Genomic DNA, 19350 nt, shown 5'->3' on the forward strand with positions numbered 1-19350 from the left:
GTGTGTGTGTGTGTGTGTGTGTGTGTGTGTGTGTGTGTGTGTGTGTGTGTGTGTGTGTGTGTGTGAGAGAGAGAGATATAGAGAAAGAAAGGCAGAGAGACGGTGAGCATGCCGGCTCCACCACAGTTTCAGACAGTTATCAATAAGCCATTTTTCTCACCTCTCCAATGTCGTTTGTCTGGCCGGCAGAAACCAATGGGAATCCATTATATTGAGCCATATCCTGATTTCAGTTGGACAGTCATGCTCGCATTGTCCTGACAGTGACCAATTGAATGCTGAGATACAGTCTCCGCTGTCCAATACAGTTCAAGGAGAATGAACGGAGATCGGGATTCTTAATTGCTAATAGACTCAGTAGCAGATTCTGTTCTCTATCTTCCTTCTATCTATTCCCCAAGTGGTTAGTTTCATATTCCCTTTCATACATGATGTACAAAGATTACCACAATATTTAGTTTCATCTGAAGAGCAATGTGCCTTCGACTTGTCAATTCATTGCTGTTAGCAGCTTGCATGGTCTTGTGATGGTCCTAAATACATTGCAAGGGTTTTGTCTTGTTTTGACATTTTGTAGCACAAAGTTTGCCTCATTTTACAGTCCCCATACTATGCTTTTTAATCATCATCATCTGCATCTAAAGGCCTGCTAAGTAACATAGCCCAAAGTCCAAGAGGGAGCACTGTCCTTCTGAAAACACTGCTCCAGAGAGTGCCTGAAACGCGTCGTTTGTTTTCCAGGCTTTTCCTCCGTAATTTATCTACGTCACTCCTACTACTAACACATTTGCATAATGACTGAAACTGGTGAAGCAATATATGGTTACAAAACTCCCAAGATTTAGCATCAGCTTCCCCCCTGTCAATTAGTCAATATTTTACAGATTGTATATGTGACCAAGAGCTTGACCGCGTTTTAGTACAGGCCAAATTTAACCACTTCTTCATCTTGGGACTTTGACCCAGTGTATAGATTTTATTTCTCAGCTTCCACCAGTACAGACAAGTCCGCAGATAGACAGAGATGTTAACAAATAAATACATTTAGCAGTCAAAAATGAACAAAACCAAAATAAACAAAAATTATCCAACCAAAAGGAATACCTCAGATCATATATGATTATTTACAAGCAATCTGAAAGTGCAAAAATAGTCCAAATACATCAATAATTTCTGAAAGAGATATGAAACGTTTTAGGCAAAAGTGAATCAGAAAAAACAAATCAAAAAATTAGGAGAATTAAAAACATATGGAAAAGCAAAGCGGCAAAACAATAGTGGCAATAGTGTTTATCCACCAGTAAGTTTAGGGCATGTAACTTCACTTTGGCCCCGAGCTGACATACTCCAAACCTGATGACCTGCATCTCGACACAGCAGTGATTTATACACAAGCAGAGAACTTTCCCCTACTCATCACTACAACTGCCACTGTACCTGCAAGTGGTTATTGAGGGCATGAAAAACACATTAGAGCCAGTGCAGCACACAGGAACGTTTGTCTACAACAGATTTAAACTAAACAAATTGAATGAATTGATCCAGCTGATAGCGTCATACTACAGCCACACAACATGTCTTGACCTGAGAATAAATTTGGAAACCACCAACAACAGCGAAAGAGATCAGAACTACCCTGGGTGGTGTATGTTTCTGTGTTCACCTGCAGTGAATTGAATTGGTTGCATTCTGCATGTGGGGCACTGGAAGTGGATGTGTATATTCAACTTGTTATATATTAACAACCACACAGGAAATAAGATAATATTTGTATATATAATTGTTGGGCTTATGATAGGATTTCTCATGTATAAATAATAATTTATAATTATTTCGTCTTGACTCTGACCTGCATTTTCTTCTGAGAAACTTGAAGTTTGCCCTTTTTCATTATTATTCAGAAAAAATACCTCCAAGATTGTGCTGTGCTGAAAAAAATAAGAAAAAAAACAGTCCATCTTTGATTGGATGTTTGCTTTTCGGAGAGGGCCAAGATGGCGACAGAGTGGTCGACACTTTTATGGAGTTTTCCCCCGAACTTCCTCAAAGAACTAGCATCAGAGACAAACGCAAATGTGATAATCAATGTGCGTTAATCCTACAAAATCACCTTTCTCAAAGAAAAGGAGAATGGAACAAGAAACGGGAGACAACATGGTATCTGTGGTCAAGCTATTGATGAGTTCAAAAGGTACAATACAACAAGTGGTTGATAGTCAGCAAAGCTGAAGATCCAGTCTTTTTTCGCTACAGAGGAATCTGTGCCTAAGTTGTCTGCCTGAAGAAGAAGAAGAAGAAGAGGAGGCGAGGATGAATGTGATTGACGTGTCAAAATGTAGCTCCGGGCTATGAAGAGCAGTTTCTGGAAGTGATTGATTTGATTCACATGCCCGGGAGAAAGTACCCATCCAAATCATAAGTCTGCCATGTCATCCTTCAGTTCTCTAAGAAACATTTTGGCGACATGCTCTGGAAGATGACCAAACACACTCTATACAAAGCAAAGAAATCTCTAGAGGAGAGGAGGATCTTACTGCAGAGGAGTGCAAAAAACTGAACTGAAAAACCTTTGGAATCCAGAAATCCCGCCAGGAGAGGAGGAACACTTACTTAGATTTAAGTAATGAACACATTGATAGATGCGCAAGTAGACATAAAGAAAACAGTCTTATGAATGAAGGTCTCATACTTACTGGAAGCTCCATAATTCATTCATTCAATTATTAAAGATCAGGCCTGAAATATCTGATAGTACCTGAAAATTACAGTTTGTGAAAAGGCTTTTGGGAAAATATTGGGAACTTTTAAAATTTGAGTTAAGAAAACTTTTAATGGAAAATATTAACAAAAGCCAAGAAAAAAAAAGAAAAAAGTTTGATTGCTGAATTAATTTCCTTATCTTCTATGTTGCCTGAAAATATGTCTAAGATCCAAAGAGCAAAATTACAAACACCGCAACTTAAACTTGATCAGTTATACATCAGGAAAACCGAAGGAGCTTTTGTACACTCAAGGCCCAAGTAGATCGAACTTCAATTATTCCCTCAAGTCAGAGAAACAAAGGCAAAATAAAAACGGCATTACAAGACTTTCTAAATGACAAAGTTTTTTTAAATTCCTGTACTCCCTCAGGAGTTGTCTATTGCTATTGTCCTTGATCCTTTTCTGTCAGGTATTGAAATTCTGAGATATTATCCATCAAACTACTCTTCCAGAATTATACATAGGGGATTCAGAATCTTTTTGAGTTTTAAAAAAAAATAAGTGTTTAAAGGAAATGTCAAGAAAATTTAAGTTATTAATGTTTTTTCCTCATAAGAAAATCCATAGACACCCCAGAAAATTAGCAAAAACTGAAACCTAACCTTATTGTCTTCATGTCCTGGAAACCCTAAAATACTGCTGTGAAAACAATAGTCTGATGTAATGAATTTGATTTATAATTTATTGAATTGATCTTTATCTTTTTATGTAATTATTATGACCTGTTTACTATCTCGAACATACATTCCCTTATTACTGTTGTTGGAATAGCAAACCTGTTCCATTTCGTAAATAAAGTTTTTTTTTTTTCATGTTGCTTTGGCTTAATGGTGGCTTTACCTCAGGTTCATTAATGTTGCTTTTACTGGGAAGGGAACTTTTAACTGTCTGAAGGCAGTGAAAAGTTTCACACTGTAGCCATATGAAAAGCAGCTTTGCTGTCTAGCTGCAGTTTTCTTTGGAAAGGAAGAACTTGAGCATCTTTTCATTGAGTTTTCTCAATGAAAATGAAATCCATAACTTCACTGCTTTATATGTGAAGTTCTGTTGTCAGATCTCCTGGCCTTGCACCCTGATGGAGCTGCAGCAGTTCTAACTAATGAGTCAAGTCAGGCTCACTGGAGCCTGTAAGCTCTCCCCAGGCTTCTGTGCTTGTATGTAATTTGCGCTGTAAACATCTCCCCAGCTCTCTTGACCTCTAACACTCCAGCTGGGCTGAAGAAAAATCCTGCTAAGCAAAAGCCATCATCCTGCCAACTATAATCAAGCCTATACAACAATTAATATATGAAGAAGTTCTGTGAAACATATATTTTCTTCTGGTCATTGATTTGGTAAGTGGGTCTTGACAGTTTCAGATAATGAATTTGTTTTCATTGAATTTCTTTTCACCAATGCTAATGAAAGGGAGAGCATTTTCACAACATGAGTCATATCAGTATAATTCAGATTTAAATTGATGATTATAAGTGAGACTTTGGTAAAAGACAAAGTGCTTCTTACAAGTAGTGGTACTGTACTTCACTCTGTTCACTCTGACACACCAAAATAAAGCCAGTTGGTTGTATCTTTGAGGAAATGGAACCAAATGAGTTCCAGCTTTGACTCTTCAACTATTCTGTTCAATACTGTGACAGTGTCACGTCTGTCTAGGAATTACAGATGAAAAAGAGCCTTTTGGCTAACCCTGCCACAGTTGCAGCAGTGTTCATTTATCTGCACTGGGGTTAAATCAATAAATAGATAAAGATTTGTGGCTGAGTAAAGTATTGAGTGGTGGATCTGATCGTTTATGGTTAAAGGCGTCAGTATGTTTGGAATGATGGAATAGCGTCTTGAAACCTGCCCCCTCCCACAGTAATTTGTCAGGGGGTGAGAAATTAAACAGGGTTTGAATCTATTTCTCAGGATCTCGTTTTATTATTTTAATGCATATACTTTACCTTAATTATACACAAATGAAACACTATGAATGCCTTCATAGAAAGACTGTCCCGAAGTGGCCCAGGTTTGGAATGATTTCTCCTTGATATCACATTGCCTTTGACTGTGGCAAGAAGGAGTTAATTTGGAAGTTCATCTTAGCAAAATGATCTTAACTCAAAGGTCCACTTACCTACTTTCTCCCTTGTCTTTTTCTTAATCCTAAACACCACTTATACAGTACAAACACCAGTATAAACAAGACTAGGACTACAACCACAGAGGCTCTGGAAGGCCAAACTTTGTCATGCTAGCATGCTCACATTGACAATGCTAACATGCTGATGTTCACCACATTGACCGTGTTCCCCAACTTAAATGAACATGGTTAGCCATAAACTGAATATAAAGGTGGGTGCAGGCTCCGTGACGTCACCCACGGGTTTTTGAAGAGTGGCTTTTAGGCTCAGTGGGCTGCTCCTTGCTCTGCAGGCGTCATTGTCGCCATCTTGGCAGTGCCTGTAGCAAGATAGTATTTGCTGATTACACGCTGATGGAGCTAAATGAAAAGACCAAAGATTACCATAGTCATTGGGGTTATTCATCTGGGAACTCTGAATGTCTTCTATCAGTGAAGAAGATAGAGCGAGAGGTATGTGGCATGTCAGATGATCTCTCTCTCTCTCTCTCTCTCTCTCTCTCCTGATCCAATTGCTGAGGAAAACGGGGTCAAGGACATGGAGACATTTCAAATACATATATAAATAAAAATATAAAATCACATCTAAAAGACACAGGCAGCCAGTGCAGTGATTTAAGAGCTGGAGTGATGATGAGGTTTGATACTTTATGGACTAAATATATTAGCATTGTAATAAATTTCACTCTGATGCTCATTTGTTGTTTGTCAACAACTCATTCCCCCTGAGCACCAGCTTTTCTTTTCATATCCCCCACTCCTGCTCTGCTCTCCTTTCCTGCCATCTCTTGACCCGTGAGGCAGAAGGACAAATAAAAGACCTTGGCAGGAGTAGAAGACAGCTTTACTTTCTTTTGTTCCTTGGCTGGCATCCACTGTGGTTGTTGCTTCTCTAACACTGCTTTACAGTACATTTGTCTTCCCCAGTCCTCCCCTCTCCTCCCTTCTCTCCCCATTCTTCATTTCCCCTCTCTCTCTCTCTCTCTCTCTCTCTCTCTCTCTCTCTCTCTCTCTCTCTCTCTCTCTCTCTCTCTCTCTCTTCCCCTTCCTCCTCTCCTTTCATCTGCCCCCTCAGCCCTGCTGCAATATGGCAAATCTTTCCCCCAAAATAATTTCTTTCTCCACTCTCCTCCTCTGTTCTCCTTCCTCCTCCACTCCTCTTCTCTTCTCATCTCATTTTGCCTCTTCCTGACTCGACCCCTCTGATCCTGAACCCGTAGGGGGCTAACACAACCTTTGATATCAGCTCCTCTGTTTGACACGACTCCTTGGGGGAATGAGTGTACCCAGAGAGAGAGGGAGAGAAAGAGAGAGAGAGAGAGAGAGAGGCGGAGATGAAGGAAGAGGGACACTAAGATTTCACTGATACTTTAAACGCCACTGTCTTTGAAACAGATGACTTGGTCTCCGTATCTGTGCCCAAAGCGAGAAATGTAGCGGCATAACATGACACACAGGTCACGCTGCTTGAAGTGGCAATATGTGTTCACAGCAGATGAACAGAACTCCCTATTTGAGAGAGAGGGTTGTAACAGTATGACTGGTGCACTTTGTAAACAATCGTCCAATTACATGAACTGTTTGTTTTCTTTGGTCCAAACCACCCTAAGATTTGACTCATTTACAGTCTTGGTTGCTCATAAGTAGCTAATTCACTACTCTGTGCATATTTTGGCAGCAGCAGCAGCAGGAATCCAACAACAGTTGACTGCTTGCTCTGTCAAGTTCTCCGTAGTTCCACAGCACATATGTTTACAATGATGAGAGAGAAGTCTTCCATCAAAATTCTTCCTCTTATGCCAGTATCGGAAATGCCTCTCATACTGCCTAAATTACTGAATCGGGTATTGGCTAGTATGTTAGTCAGTGCTCCAGTGCTGCTCTAAAACAGTAGCCTTCACAGGAAGTTGCATTGTGCAGTTACCGGCAACTACTGTTTTAGAGCGGTGAAGAAGAACTGATTTCTGTTAAACAGTGAAACATTAACCATTAGCAAAAATGTCAGCAATATGGCAACATGTTAGACTGGAAAGTCCCACCAGTAAAGGGAGAATGTGTACAGTGTGTATGGCTTTAATTTCGAAGGTGGCACTAGTGTTAGGACAACTAGTTTAAGAATTGCTGTCTATTCCTATTTATTCCAATTCCATTTTTTTGTAGGAAATGATTAATTTATCTGTTCATGTTTCACAAAAGGGTTTACCCTCAGCCATGCCACAGTAGTATACAGCTGTTTTTGTTAATTTCACTTGCAGATTTCGTCAGCTGTAGCTAGCACAGGTCACTGGCTAACTTTTTAATTATGATGGATACATGATATCATGTTGGCAGAATGAAGCTACAGTTGCCAGGTCCCAGGCAAAAAGTGAGATTCACCAGTTGATGGTCCATGCAGATCAATTGTTTTATTATTTCATCCTGAACGATGAGGCTTTCGGCAGTCAGATTTTCACGCCCATAATTCAGAATTCCCTGAGTCTCTACTTGTTAACACTTAATATGAACGAAAGGGTTCTCAGGGAACATCCTGCCTCGATTAAGTTCAGATTTTTCATGTTATTCTGGTTAAGAAACATGAGCTCAAGACATTTATAACTTGTATGTAATTGTTACTTAGTGTTAGTTTGTGAATTAAATAACCCACCAATTCATTTGCTAGTAACAGCAGCAACAGCAATCTTGTTTTTTAGTGGTGACCCCAGACTCGGCCTTTAAAAGTTAGTATACTCATTTAATTGATACTTAAAGGAGGAACCTGCAAGTCTTATTTTCTGCCTCAAATACTTTTACTTTTAATATGATTCTCACAGACATTTGATGAAATACAGGGTGAAAATTTAACTAGTGCAACATTAGATCAATATAGAAAACTGTTTGATATTTCTGGTGCAGTCTGTAGCTTGGAGGTAACATTTCCTACTTTTTTGACCTCCTAGATAAAACATGGTTTAGATATTGTATAAATCTTTTTTTCATGCAATCCCCTCAACTCTACGGAACATTTTATCATGTTTCAGCTCAATGTTTTATTTAGTTTTTTTAGCCTGTGAAATCTGCTGTCATCAACCTGATTTCCAGCTTCAACAAGCAGATGTTTTAAGCAAAAAGGCCAGCCACAAACTGGATCCCAGACTTAATGCAGTTTTAAGTAATAACACAGTACAGCTGCAGGGTTGAGGAATGTCTAAAAGAACATCACACCACTTTACCTCAGGTATGCTGAATGACAGCCAAGTAAACCATCAGTCAGTGCTTTCTAGGGCGAAGATGTGGAAGAGTTCTGAGAAGGCAGTGTGAGGAATCTCACTCCGCTCAATGACAAATTTGCAGCATTCAGATAAATTACAAACAGGGCACGTTTTAAAGGTCAGTGTTACCTGATAACACAATTAGTTTCATGACGCAAGTGAGCAACTGACCTTGTGTTATTGTCACATTTTTGTCCTTGACATAGGAGGCTTTATCTCAGATATATTATCACTCATTGAAAAACAAATAAAATAGAATATCCAAGTAAGCATAGTTCTGGCATCCACAGGTCAAAACATGTCTAGGTGTGTAGGTTAAAACAGGGCTGGGAAAGTTTTTTAAATGTGTAAATCTTCCAATTTTTCATTGGCTATATTTCATTGTCTAGTTAGGACCTGCTTCTGCTCACTGATATATTAAGAAAAACAGATTCCAAGATTGTAGCCCATTCTTTCCTATGAAATGTAAAAATTTGTCAACCATTTTTACAACTACTTCTTCTGTGATCATTGTGTATTTTTACTGCTTTACCAAGTGTGTAGCCGTGCTGCTCTTGGTGTAAAACCAGCAGGAACTTAGTAATCAGGGAAGATCTAGGGAAAGATGCCATTCGGTTGGATTATGGGTAATGAAGTAACCAGTTTTTTTTTGGAGTCTACTGTGAGTGCCCCAACTTTTTATCTCATCGTCAATAGTTATTTCACACTTGTGAACTTGTACTGCAGCTACTTCACACTACAGCTGGAACACTTTTTGTAGATGTTGTCTGGTCTCCCGCTTTAATTTGTCATCTTATCCATCATGATGAATTAACTTGAAAGCATAGATGTAGTGGGGTTGTGTGAGCTACTTATGTATAGTCAGTGTATTACCTGCAGTAGATTCGTATCAGCGCTCTGCTAGTTTAGAGAGGCAGCAGCAGCACCGGCACAGAAGCTGAGTGATGTACTGCTATGAATGGGGACAGCCATGTTTACACCACTTGTGCATATTAATACGGAAGTTCAACTGTTCACAAAATGTGAAAATATTCAAAATAAAGTGTACACTTTAACTGATACTAGCTTTTTTTCTTTGAGCATTTTTTTAAAGTAGCTAAAGCACATTTTTGTGGATGACCCCGTCCACAGCAGAACATCGCTCAGATTGTTTCCTGCTGCTTTCCCAATCGGAATATACTGCAGGTAATAGTAATGCTATAGGTAACTACCTCACACAATCCCACTTAAATAACCTGAACTGTCACTTTAAGTTCAAGTCCACCAGCACTTTTACCTTTAAGCAAATCAAAATTCAAAGTGATAAACAGTGATAAACCAGCTAGACATCAATCATATATTCTGACAGAAATAATTGTCGATCTGTCAAGGATTTAAGCTCTGATGTAAGAGGTTTAAAAATATTTTATAAATACTAACATTGATTTTAAATGTACACTCACACACAGGCAAAGGGGGCGGGTGATAGACAAAACTGAGGGGTGAGCGACTGTTCATTAAAGCAGCTAAGCTACTCCCGGCATTGTTGTGAAAGATTGTAAAACTTAATTCCTATCAGACATGAGCATTAACATCTTATCTGTTGTCTTGAGCAAACATGGGCTTAATCCCTCACGCACCCCTCGGGACAAGAGAGAGGAAATGAAGACCATTGCTTCCCACTGGTAACTCACACATAACACAAACACAGTTTAAACAAAGAAATGCAAAGGCACACATACCCACACACACCCACACACACATATAAATACATAGATGTATGAAGACAAAGGCATAAGTCAATATGTCCTGACTGGCACATGCAACACTGAAAGAGTCAATGTCACACATACATTTGGGCACAAAAACAGACACAGGCACACACACTTCCACCCTGGCTGGCAGCGCAATGTGTTGCTTGGCATTCTGCAAATGTCAGAAGGATAGTGCTCACAAATTCAGCCAGGCACCTGGGAGATTACATTTTATCAACATACAAATGAGCACTGCTTCATACTACACTGGGCACTGTGACAGAATACTAACCATGGCTGAGATGATAGGAAAATGGCTGTGACATTGAATTGTTGTGCCCCTGTGTGTGTGCGTGCATGTGTGTGCACCATAATCACATAGGGAGACACTAACGCTCACCAGCATTTTATTCTGTCTCCAGTCCAGAGACTTTAGATTAAGCTCAAATGGCTGTAAGACAAGACATTATTATTAACCTAATCTTAACACTCGAAATACAGCAGCATAGCAAACTACTCACCTTTCACAAAGCCAGGGTAGACACACTGTTGAGTGTTACTTACACCACCAACACAGGCTTTCATCATTCACTAAAGGTCATTTATTTTCCTGAAAATCATATAAATCACAAAAAACTGATGTCTAATGTGTTCAAAGTTGTCATTTTCTAGTGGTCCATTTCAAACACAAGGCAAGTTGCGTTTATATAAAACTAATTTGTTTTCCCAGTCATGTTTTGATGGATCTGTGACTCCAGAGACCGAGGTTCACAGAATCCTGTTTGTGTTTTAAAGGGGCTATATGCAAGTTGTGGTTTCTTGCCAGGAGCGGGTGGTGGTAATTGTCGCCCGTTTTGGCCATTGTTGTCATTACAATATAAGAGGTTATAATGCGTCCTCTGAACAGCACTATGTCTTCAGGCGAGACTATAGGCTACAGTGAGTCGCCATCGAAAGTAATGAGATGGGCAGGTGCTAGCTGGTTAGCATGCTAACTTCAGAAAAGAAAAGTTAGCATTGGCACTGCTTTCCACCTCTTGGTGAATAAAAGAATGAAGCTTGAGGCTGAACTCACGTTTCTTCTGGACTGGTGAGAAAACAGTTGTTAATGCTAATGCTGGCTATGTAGCATTAGCCAAAACTTACAGGTAGCTCCTTTAAGTTTAAGCAACACAAAGCACTTGGGTTGAGGTAAGAGAGGGCTCATGGTTTGTTACATTAAAACAGTAAATACAGCATGTTGTGTCTCCTGCTTGAAGTGTAGAAGTGTTAGGTTTAGAGCCCTAACCCTACTAAACCAGGATCTCAAATCCTTCCATCACCTAAACAAGTGCTGGGTGAATCTAAACATAACCACAAAAGACTGAAATATCTCAACAACTATTTGAAGTATGTCTATATATTTTCCATACATTTCTTTGCAGACATTCGTTGTCTCTAGAGGGTGAATCCAAAAAACTTTTTTTCTTTTGATCTTTTATAAATTGTCCAACACTTTGGGTTATGACGAAATAACTGTAAAACTAACACTCCCATCAAGCTCTCTTTTGTTACTGACTGCCTCATGTCGGCTAGTTTGGAAAACCGTTACTCATTTCCAAGCACTTAGGAGTCATCGCCATAACGATTCAGAGACATTAGTTTGTGTTACATATGTTACAGTAATTGAAATGACTAACAATTGTTACAGTGTCCTTGGTACAGCATAACAACTGCAGTGCAGTAAAGCACTTCAGCTAAGTGCACAATCCATCCATATGTTTTCTGTATCTGCTTTTCCTGTCTAGGGCTGTGATAGACCTTCAGTCCATCTCAGCATGCAGTGGACAATAGGCAGTGTACACTGTTGACAGAACAGGCAAACATGTTTACTCTCACGTCAACAGGCCGTGACAAAAAAACAAAACATGGCAAAAAAGCACAAGGTGATGAAACCAATTCTGAGATGAGTTTATGCTGGTATTTGCAGAACAGACAGATTATAAGTGGTGTTGTATCTGATTTCACTGAATTGGTTTTGGGTGATAAATTGTTTCTGTGTTTTTTGTATATCTGATGATTTTAAAAAGTCGTCTGTTTTATTTTGCTTCCCCGTGAAGCACTTTGTAATTTGGATTTTTGAAAAGCGCTCTACAAATAAAGATTACAGTTATTACAACAAGATTGGGAAAATGAAAGATAAGAAGGGTGGCAATGATGAGGAAGTGAAAATTGAAAGGTGGACAATGAGGAAAGGAAGCATTGGACTTGAGGAGGAAGGAGGAGGTAATGAGAGAGAGAAACAAGCAGTGAGGAGGAAGTTGTAATATTTACTCCGTGAATTGTCACAAAGGTCGAATAGTGTGGAAGTTAATGGATTGATGTTAGTAACGATGATTGCGGTACGAGCTCAGAAAGACACTGATGCCCAGATGCTGTTTTGAATGAGCCGCACTGTCAGGTTTGACTCTGAAGAACTCATGAAACAGATGAGATATTGATGTTGCAATATGCTCGAGCTATTTCACAGTTATCAATATGTGATTTATTCTTCACTACCATACACTTCAAATATCTGCGCGTGTGTGTGTGTGGTGTGTGTGTGTGGGGGCTATTTATTTTCCCATCAATATGTAAAGTATTATGGTTGCATATAATACCTCTCAAGTCAATGGGTTGCAAAGAAGTGCAGCTTATACAGCAGAGGATGTAGTGTGATATAAAGAGATGGAGAGTGAAAGGAGCTCTGCATCCTTCATCTTACATCTACTTTCCCATATGTAAGGGGTCTATATGTGCGTGTGTGTGTGTATATGTACGTATTATTGTAAAGTGTATTGTATTTTATATGTGATGAGTGACAGCACCATAATAATGATCAAGACAACATACTGTATGTAATAGGGAAATCACTCTGATTATCATGCTGGCAAAACAGGAGAGGACATGAAAACTAAGTGAGAGATGAGAACAAATAGACAAACATCACGGATGGATGGATGATGAATGTAGAGGCATGAGGAAATGTCTGATTTAATTGCTTTCTCTTCTCTCTGCATTTTCAAAACCAGATGAGGTCCAACACTGTCGAGGTGAAAAGGGTTCAGAGAATCATAACAGCAGCTCCTAAAATTTAAATGTATATGTATATGTATGCTTTATATTTTGGTTCTCCAAAGCGATCCACGTTACAGTGAATTGAAAACACTAAAGAAGCCGAGACACGTAATTTAACATAAAATAGAATAACCACCTTTACGGAGCTTCATTCATTATCATCAATTTTAGTTTTGCAGTTTGCACAGAAATAAGAATTTTACAATTCGTAAACATGAATAATTGTGTTTCCTTTAGCATCGTTCTGTAAACTGTTTCGATGCTATTTTAATATTTGCTAATCACTTTAGACGCCTGTCCTAATTAAGATGTTTCTAGTATTAATTGTTCTTTCTCGTCTTTCTTCTCTGTGTCTGATAACTTGTGGCAGAGACATTGTTTTTTTTTTTTTTATAAAAACTGATTGGTTAGGGGAGTGTCTTCATCCATTTATGGCTAATTGTGGGAGTGGAAATGAGGTTCGTGCACATGTGCCCAATTTCTCATTGAGTGAGATTCATAAAGCGGAAATATGCATACGCATGCCTTTATAATTCTGACGAAAAGAATGCATATGCATATTTTGTGTTTTGTGTGTACATGTAGTTTTAGTCATGAATCTACACAGAGCTTTTGGCCCCAGATGTCTCATACTTTATATACCATCCACAGTATGTTGTGGAAAAGTGGCGTCCTACTACAACACAAGAGTGAAGAAACAAAATCTTTAAAGACACACTTTTGTTCACAAGAAAAACACATCCTGTCCTCTAATTTTCCTTCCTTCGAATGTGGCATTCTCACAGTGTGCCATGCACACACACAAACACACACTTCAAATGATGGGTTTGAGGAAGACAGGTAGAAACTTGTCAATAACAGCAGCATTTTAGTCCCGCCCCCCCCCCAAAAAAAAAAAAAAAAAAAACCAGGAGAGAAAAAGAAGCATTTCAGTAAAACCAGACAAGAACTCATTATGTGGTTTACAAAAGCAATAGAGCTGGGTGGAGAGGGGAGGATGAGAGGAAGAGGGGGGTGGAAAAAAAGGTGGGGGGCTCTATTCACACCCCTCAGTTAGAAGATGCAAGGTCAAGAACACTCAGTGTGACAAGATGAGTGATTGGAGAGGAGTTTCAAGCAGAATCTTTTCCATTAGAATAGCTGGGAATCAGACAAATGTGGCGCCTTCGAGTGTGTCTGCCCATCACAGGAAGATAGACACATCTGGATCACCTGACAGACAGACAAGGAAAAGTTTTAAATCCAATCATTTCCAAATGGTGCAATGTTTTATGGTCATTTTGGAGGGAGACAGTTTACAAACAGATAATGTCTGATCGCTGCTGTGGCACATTAAAGGCCCATTAAAATGCAGCGATGCATTTGTTTTCTTTTTCCTCTGTATTTATGCTCAGTGTTTCCCAAAAACTCTGTTCTCTCTGTTAAATACAAAAGGCGAGAAAAAGGTAAGTGAACCCTTAGGAATTATCTTTGTTTATGTATTTACTGCTGTGAACAATCCAATCTACACTTCTTATGTACTTGTACTTTATATTCCCATTGTAAATGCATTTCTATTTTAGCTCTATTATTATTTTTATTATTATTATTAATACATTTTATCTAATTTTCTTACTTCTTTTGGTATCTGTTTATCTTGAATGTAAGCTGCTGGAACACTCTAATTTCCCTTTGGGATTAATAAGTGTTATCTTTTAAATTTGTCAGAAGTTGCTTGTATCAGAAGTTACAATAATGAACAAACAATTTATTTTTTACTAATAACACAGTAATCATTGTGTTGTTCTTGTCCATATTGAAACCATAATTAATTAAAATATTCACAGTTGTTGGAAAAAGTGTGTGAACCCCTCAGCTGATGACGAATAAACAAAAGCTAATTGGAGTCAGGAGTTATCAAACCTGGATTCAGTCAATGAAACCAGATTGGAGGTTTGGGTTAGAGACACTTTGCCTTATGAAAACACTCAAACATTTTGCTATTCACAAGAAACATCTGCTGATGTGAACCATGTCTCACAAAAGACAGATCTCAGAAGACATAGAATGAAGAATAGTTGATTCGTACAAAGCTGAAAGGGTTACAGAGTCATATCAAAGAGTTCAGATCTGCATCAGTCCACAGTCAGACAAACTGTCTGTAAATGGAGATGATTTAGTTCTGTGGCTACTCTACCTAGAAGTGGGCCTCCAGCTAAGATGACTCTAAATACAACACAGAATTATGAGTAACATGACAACCTCATCTCAGTTCATCAGTCTAACATACGCAGATCATGGTTGGTGGTTTGTATGGAGCACAGTGTCCTGCCAAAGACACCATGGAGGAAGACACTGCACTGGTAGTGGACAGTACAGTGTACACACAGTCCACACAGTCATACATTTTGAGCTGCACATACCCTTGCAGACATGGGCAGAAGTTAAAATTTACGACATGTGGACCCTTGTAGACCCTCACAGCTGTACAGGTGGGGAAGAGGGAATCACAGGGATGATGATGGTGAGGAGAAAAGAAATGGGCATTTTATGAGGGTTTACTGAGGTGTTTGTGTTTGGTTTTGCTGTCAAGGGCAACAGGAGGTGAAAATAGGTTGTGGCAAATGTATTTATTTATTCATTTGATTGAGTTTAATATAACTTTACTAACCCTTAGAAATATTTTAGAATGTCACATTCAAGGTATTTCTTTTTGATATCCCTCACACTACTTACCTGTTTTAGTTTGTCTGAAAATATGTTTTTGTGTCAGTACCACAACTTTCCACAAGTTGATCAAACATGGCCTGTATACATTTCCTGTACATAATTCATTCATCCTTATTAGTTGTTTCTATCAGGCACAGTTTACACAGTATTTACTGTAAACCACACCCCAACTGTCTTTACTGCAGCAAAACCATTTTGAATTTGAAATCTGCATGATCTATATATTTTCTGTATGTTTGTATTCATTATATTAAAATGCTTTTAGTAGCTGTTTCACACATTAGCCATCTTTATAGCTAATATCACTGTATCGTAGCTTGACATTACTAAGGAGCTTTTTTGTTTAGCTGCTTAGCTCCATAGCTAAGTCATATTTTCTTAGAGAAACAAAGTACAAAATAACATAAACAAAATCACATCAGGGTTTGGTATCATTTTTGTAGTGTTGACATGACATCTAGATTCAGAGCTGAAATGGTCTCAGAGGAATAAATAATGAAGTTAGACATCTCAGATGAAGACAACACAGACTCACATATAATCACAGTGTTTCCAATTCATTGAACTAGTAGGGAGGTGTGGGGTGCCACAGGGGAAAAACAAAAAGGGTCAAGTGAAAATGATGTCAGATCTGCCCAAGTAAAAGTAACTGATGTTAACAGAGTAATTACAGAGTGTAATTAACCAGTTTGTGCAGTGACAGATAGAGACAGTTAGTTTGAAATGCAAATAAAAATCAGAATTACAAATCTACAAATTATTATAACAGTATGTTACATGTCACTTAATAATCTCATCCACTAAAAACAGACAAGACATGACAAAGATAAAAAAAAAAAAAAATCTTTTTAAAAACTTTCATAGTGAAATAATCAAACAATTCTTTCTTAAATGCCACACAGAATAAAATATTCCAGCAGACGATGCACTCGCTGTCAAACTTTGAGGGAGCTTATGCTTCAACTCCAAAGAACTCAACTGTTAAAAAAAAAGAAGAAGTTAAAACCACATAAAAGAGCAACCAGTGTGCAGGGTGACACATTCCATGTTTATTACATTAAACACAGACACTGTATTTTATTCTGATATAATTCTGCAGCTGCACATTCCTCCTCTGGAGAGAGTCAGTGTGTGGAGCTTTTTCACTCTTAGTCTGCTGACCGAAATAGACTACACTGGCGGAGTTCATTGTAATGTCATTGTGGACAGTGTTGAAAGTCCACATGATTGTGTGGATAATAGCCAGTGCTGCAGGAGACCAGCTGAATTGTTTTCTGACGAGTTGGGTTGGATAGTCAAATTACTTTCAACTCAGTCCTGATCCTCGACTGCACGGCAGTTTCCACCCATGCACCAGACTTGGCGTGGTCTTGCACTTGACTGCAGCCCATGTGGACACTCAAGGTTTTAATCAGCCTTCCCCTGTGAAAAGAACTGGGGCTATACCATTTCCTCAAACAATGCACTGTCCAACTGTCTTCACAAGAAAAAGATTCATTCAGTTGAAATTACAAATCATAAAGTCTGTCAGAACTCCAGAGAGAACTAATCATCTATCAGAGTGCTGACTCGAGGAAAATTTGTCATTTTTTTAATCTTTATTCCCCTTGTCAAATACATTTTTACCTGGTTCTTACTGTGGAAAAATTGCAGTTACAAAGGTTTCTTGTCAAACTGACAGTGTGATATGATGTACTGCATGATCTTTATATTGTATGTAACAAATCTGAAATATATGAAATGAAAACTGAGAATGTAACCATCTCTTAAATTCAGACCTTGTTGACAAAAGCCTGTAACAGATTGTAGTTACACCAATATTTCTATTTCCTTGAATGTTTTCTGTGGATCCAGAGGAGGATTTGACAGGATTGAAAAAGATTAAACCTTCTCCACGAGACTAACTAAAAAAGCTTGTACTGTACAGACAGTGGCAGTGACAGTATAAGTGTGGCAAAACAATTGTGCATTTTATGACTAAAGCATGAAAGTTTCAGCATATACTCTACATACCCGAAAGGTTTTATTTCAGGTGTGGAGGCAATTTGTATCTGACCTTTGGTGACCTTGGGAGGTATTTGCTGCTGTGGCCGTTTATCATAATATTGCTTAGAGGTACAATTTTGCAGGGGGATTGCAGACCATGTGTTAAGGTAGCTACAGCTTGTTAAAAACACTGACAACTTCTGTTGTGTGTTCTATGGAATTACATGACTAGCTAGGACGTTAGCGAACATTATTTCTATTTCCTTGAATGTTTTCTGTGGATCCAGAGGAGGATTTGACAGGATTGAAAAAGATTAAACCTTCTCCACGAGACTAACTAAAAAAGCTTGTACTGTACAGACAGTGGCAGTGACAGTATAAGTGTGGCAAAACAATTGTGCATTTTATGACTAAAGCATGAAAGTTTCAGCATATACTCTACATACCCGAAAGGTTTTATTTCAGGTGTGGAGGCAATTTGTATCTGACCTTTGGTGACCTTGGGAGGTATTTGCTGCTGTGGCCGTTTATCATAATATTGCTTAGAGGTACAATTTTGCAGGGGGATTGCAGACCATGTGTTAAGGTAGCTACAGCTTGTTAAAAACACTGACAACTTCTGTTGTGTGTTCTATGGAATTACATGACTAGCTAGGACGTTAGCGAACATTCTAATCAGAAGCTAGCGTGCCAGTTTGGTCTGGACCACACTCATTACTCCAGGGGACTCTGCCCTGTCCCAGAGGTCACATGTGAAATGCCTCCACGTCTGAAAATAAACTTCATTGTTTATAGAAACACTGGAGAAAGTTTCAAGCTTTAGTCATAAAATTCACAATACCTTCCATATACAAGCTTACCTTCTGCACTAATAGTAAGTCATAAAAACAACATAGTATACAAAGTCATAAAAACGTCATAGCAACGACATAGTATAGTAAATCATGAGAACATCATAAGTTCACAGTAAGGCATAAAAACAACATAGTATCAGTCCCAGCTGTGTTTCCCAGTGTTTTCCCTTTTCCTGTTTGTCCTCCCTTCCCTGAGTATGTGTCTGTGTGCTTTCCCTGACATCAGCTGACTTAGCAGAGGCATGGTCTGGACAGCAACTCACCACCATACCTGCAATCTATCACTCATCATCTGTATATGTACCCCGGCCATCCATCCATTCTCTCGGCCGCTCTGATTAGTTAAAGTGACTGCAGGGTTATCTTCTGATTCAGTGATCTTCCTGGTGTTTTGCCTGTATTAACTCTTTGTTCTGTGCTCTAGAAGACTTCCTGATTTGTGGACTGCTGATCCTGCCACACTCCGCTGTCGCCACACCACGCCACCTACCGGCTTTTGGTCTCCAACCGTCCCTCGTGTTTCAAGAGTGTGTTACTCAACTACCTCTGGCCTCCTGTGTCCTCCATACTCCTGTCTCATGTTCTCTCCAGCCACCTGGATTCCCCAGAAGCACTCCCCCTCCACATTCACCATCACCATTGCCTTCTCCCCAATAAACTCCCTTGGACTGTTATTGCTGGAGTGTTCTGTATCTCTGTCTCTACTCTGGGGTCCAACATCAGTTCTGACAAATACGTAACACATAGTATAGTAAGGCATAAGAAACATAGTATAGTAAAGCATAAAAACATCATATTATAAATATGGCCAATATAAAAATCTTATAGTATATTGACTT

General features: G+C 38.8%; 1 long non-coding RNA gene across 2 annotated transcripts in view; it reads left to right on the plus strand.

Annotated features, from left to right (window-relative positions):
- LOC111669960 (uncharacterized) overlaps nt 1-19185 on the plus strand; it is a 38433-nt gene extending 19248 nt beyond the window's left edge. For both annotated transcript variants that reach the window (XR_015438475.1, XR_002761830.2), the window contains one exon: nt 18936-19185. This is a non-coding gene — a long non-coding RNA (uncharacterized LOC111669960). The remainder of the gene's footprint in view (nt 1-18935) is intronic.
- Nucleotides 19186-19350: the final 165 nt, after the last annotated feature.

The sequence above is a fragment of the Seriola lalandi genome, unplaced genomic scaffold (genome assembly GCF_002814215.2).
Source record: "Seriola lalandi dorsalis isolate HSWRI2012SDOR001 ecotype SW California unplaced genomic scaffold, Sedor1 jcf7180002054827, whole genome shotgun sequence".
Taxonomy (NCBI): domain Eukaryota; kingdom Metazoa; phylum Chordata; class Actinopteri; order Carangiformes; family Carangidae; genus Seriola; species Seriola lalandi.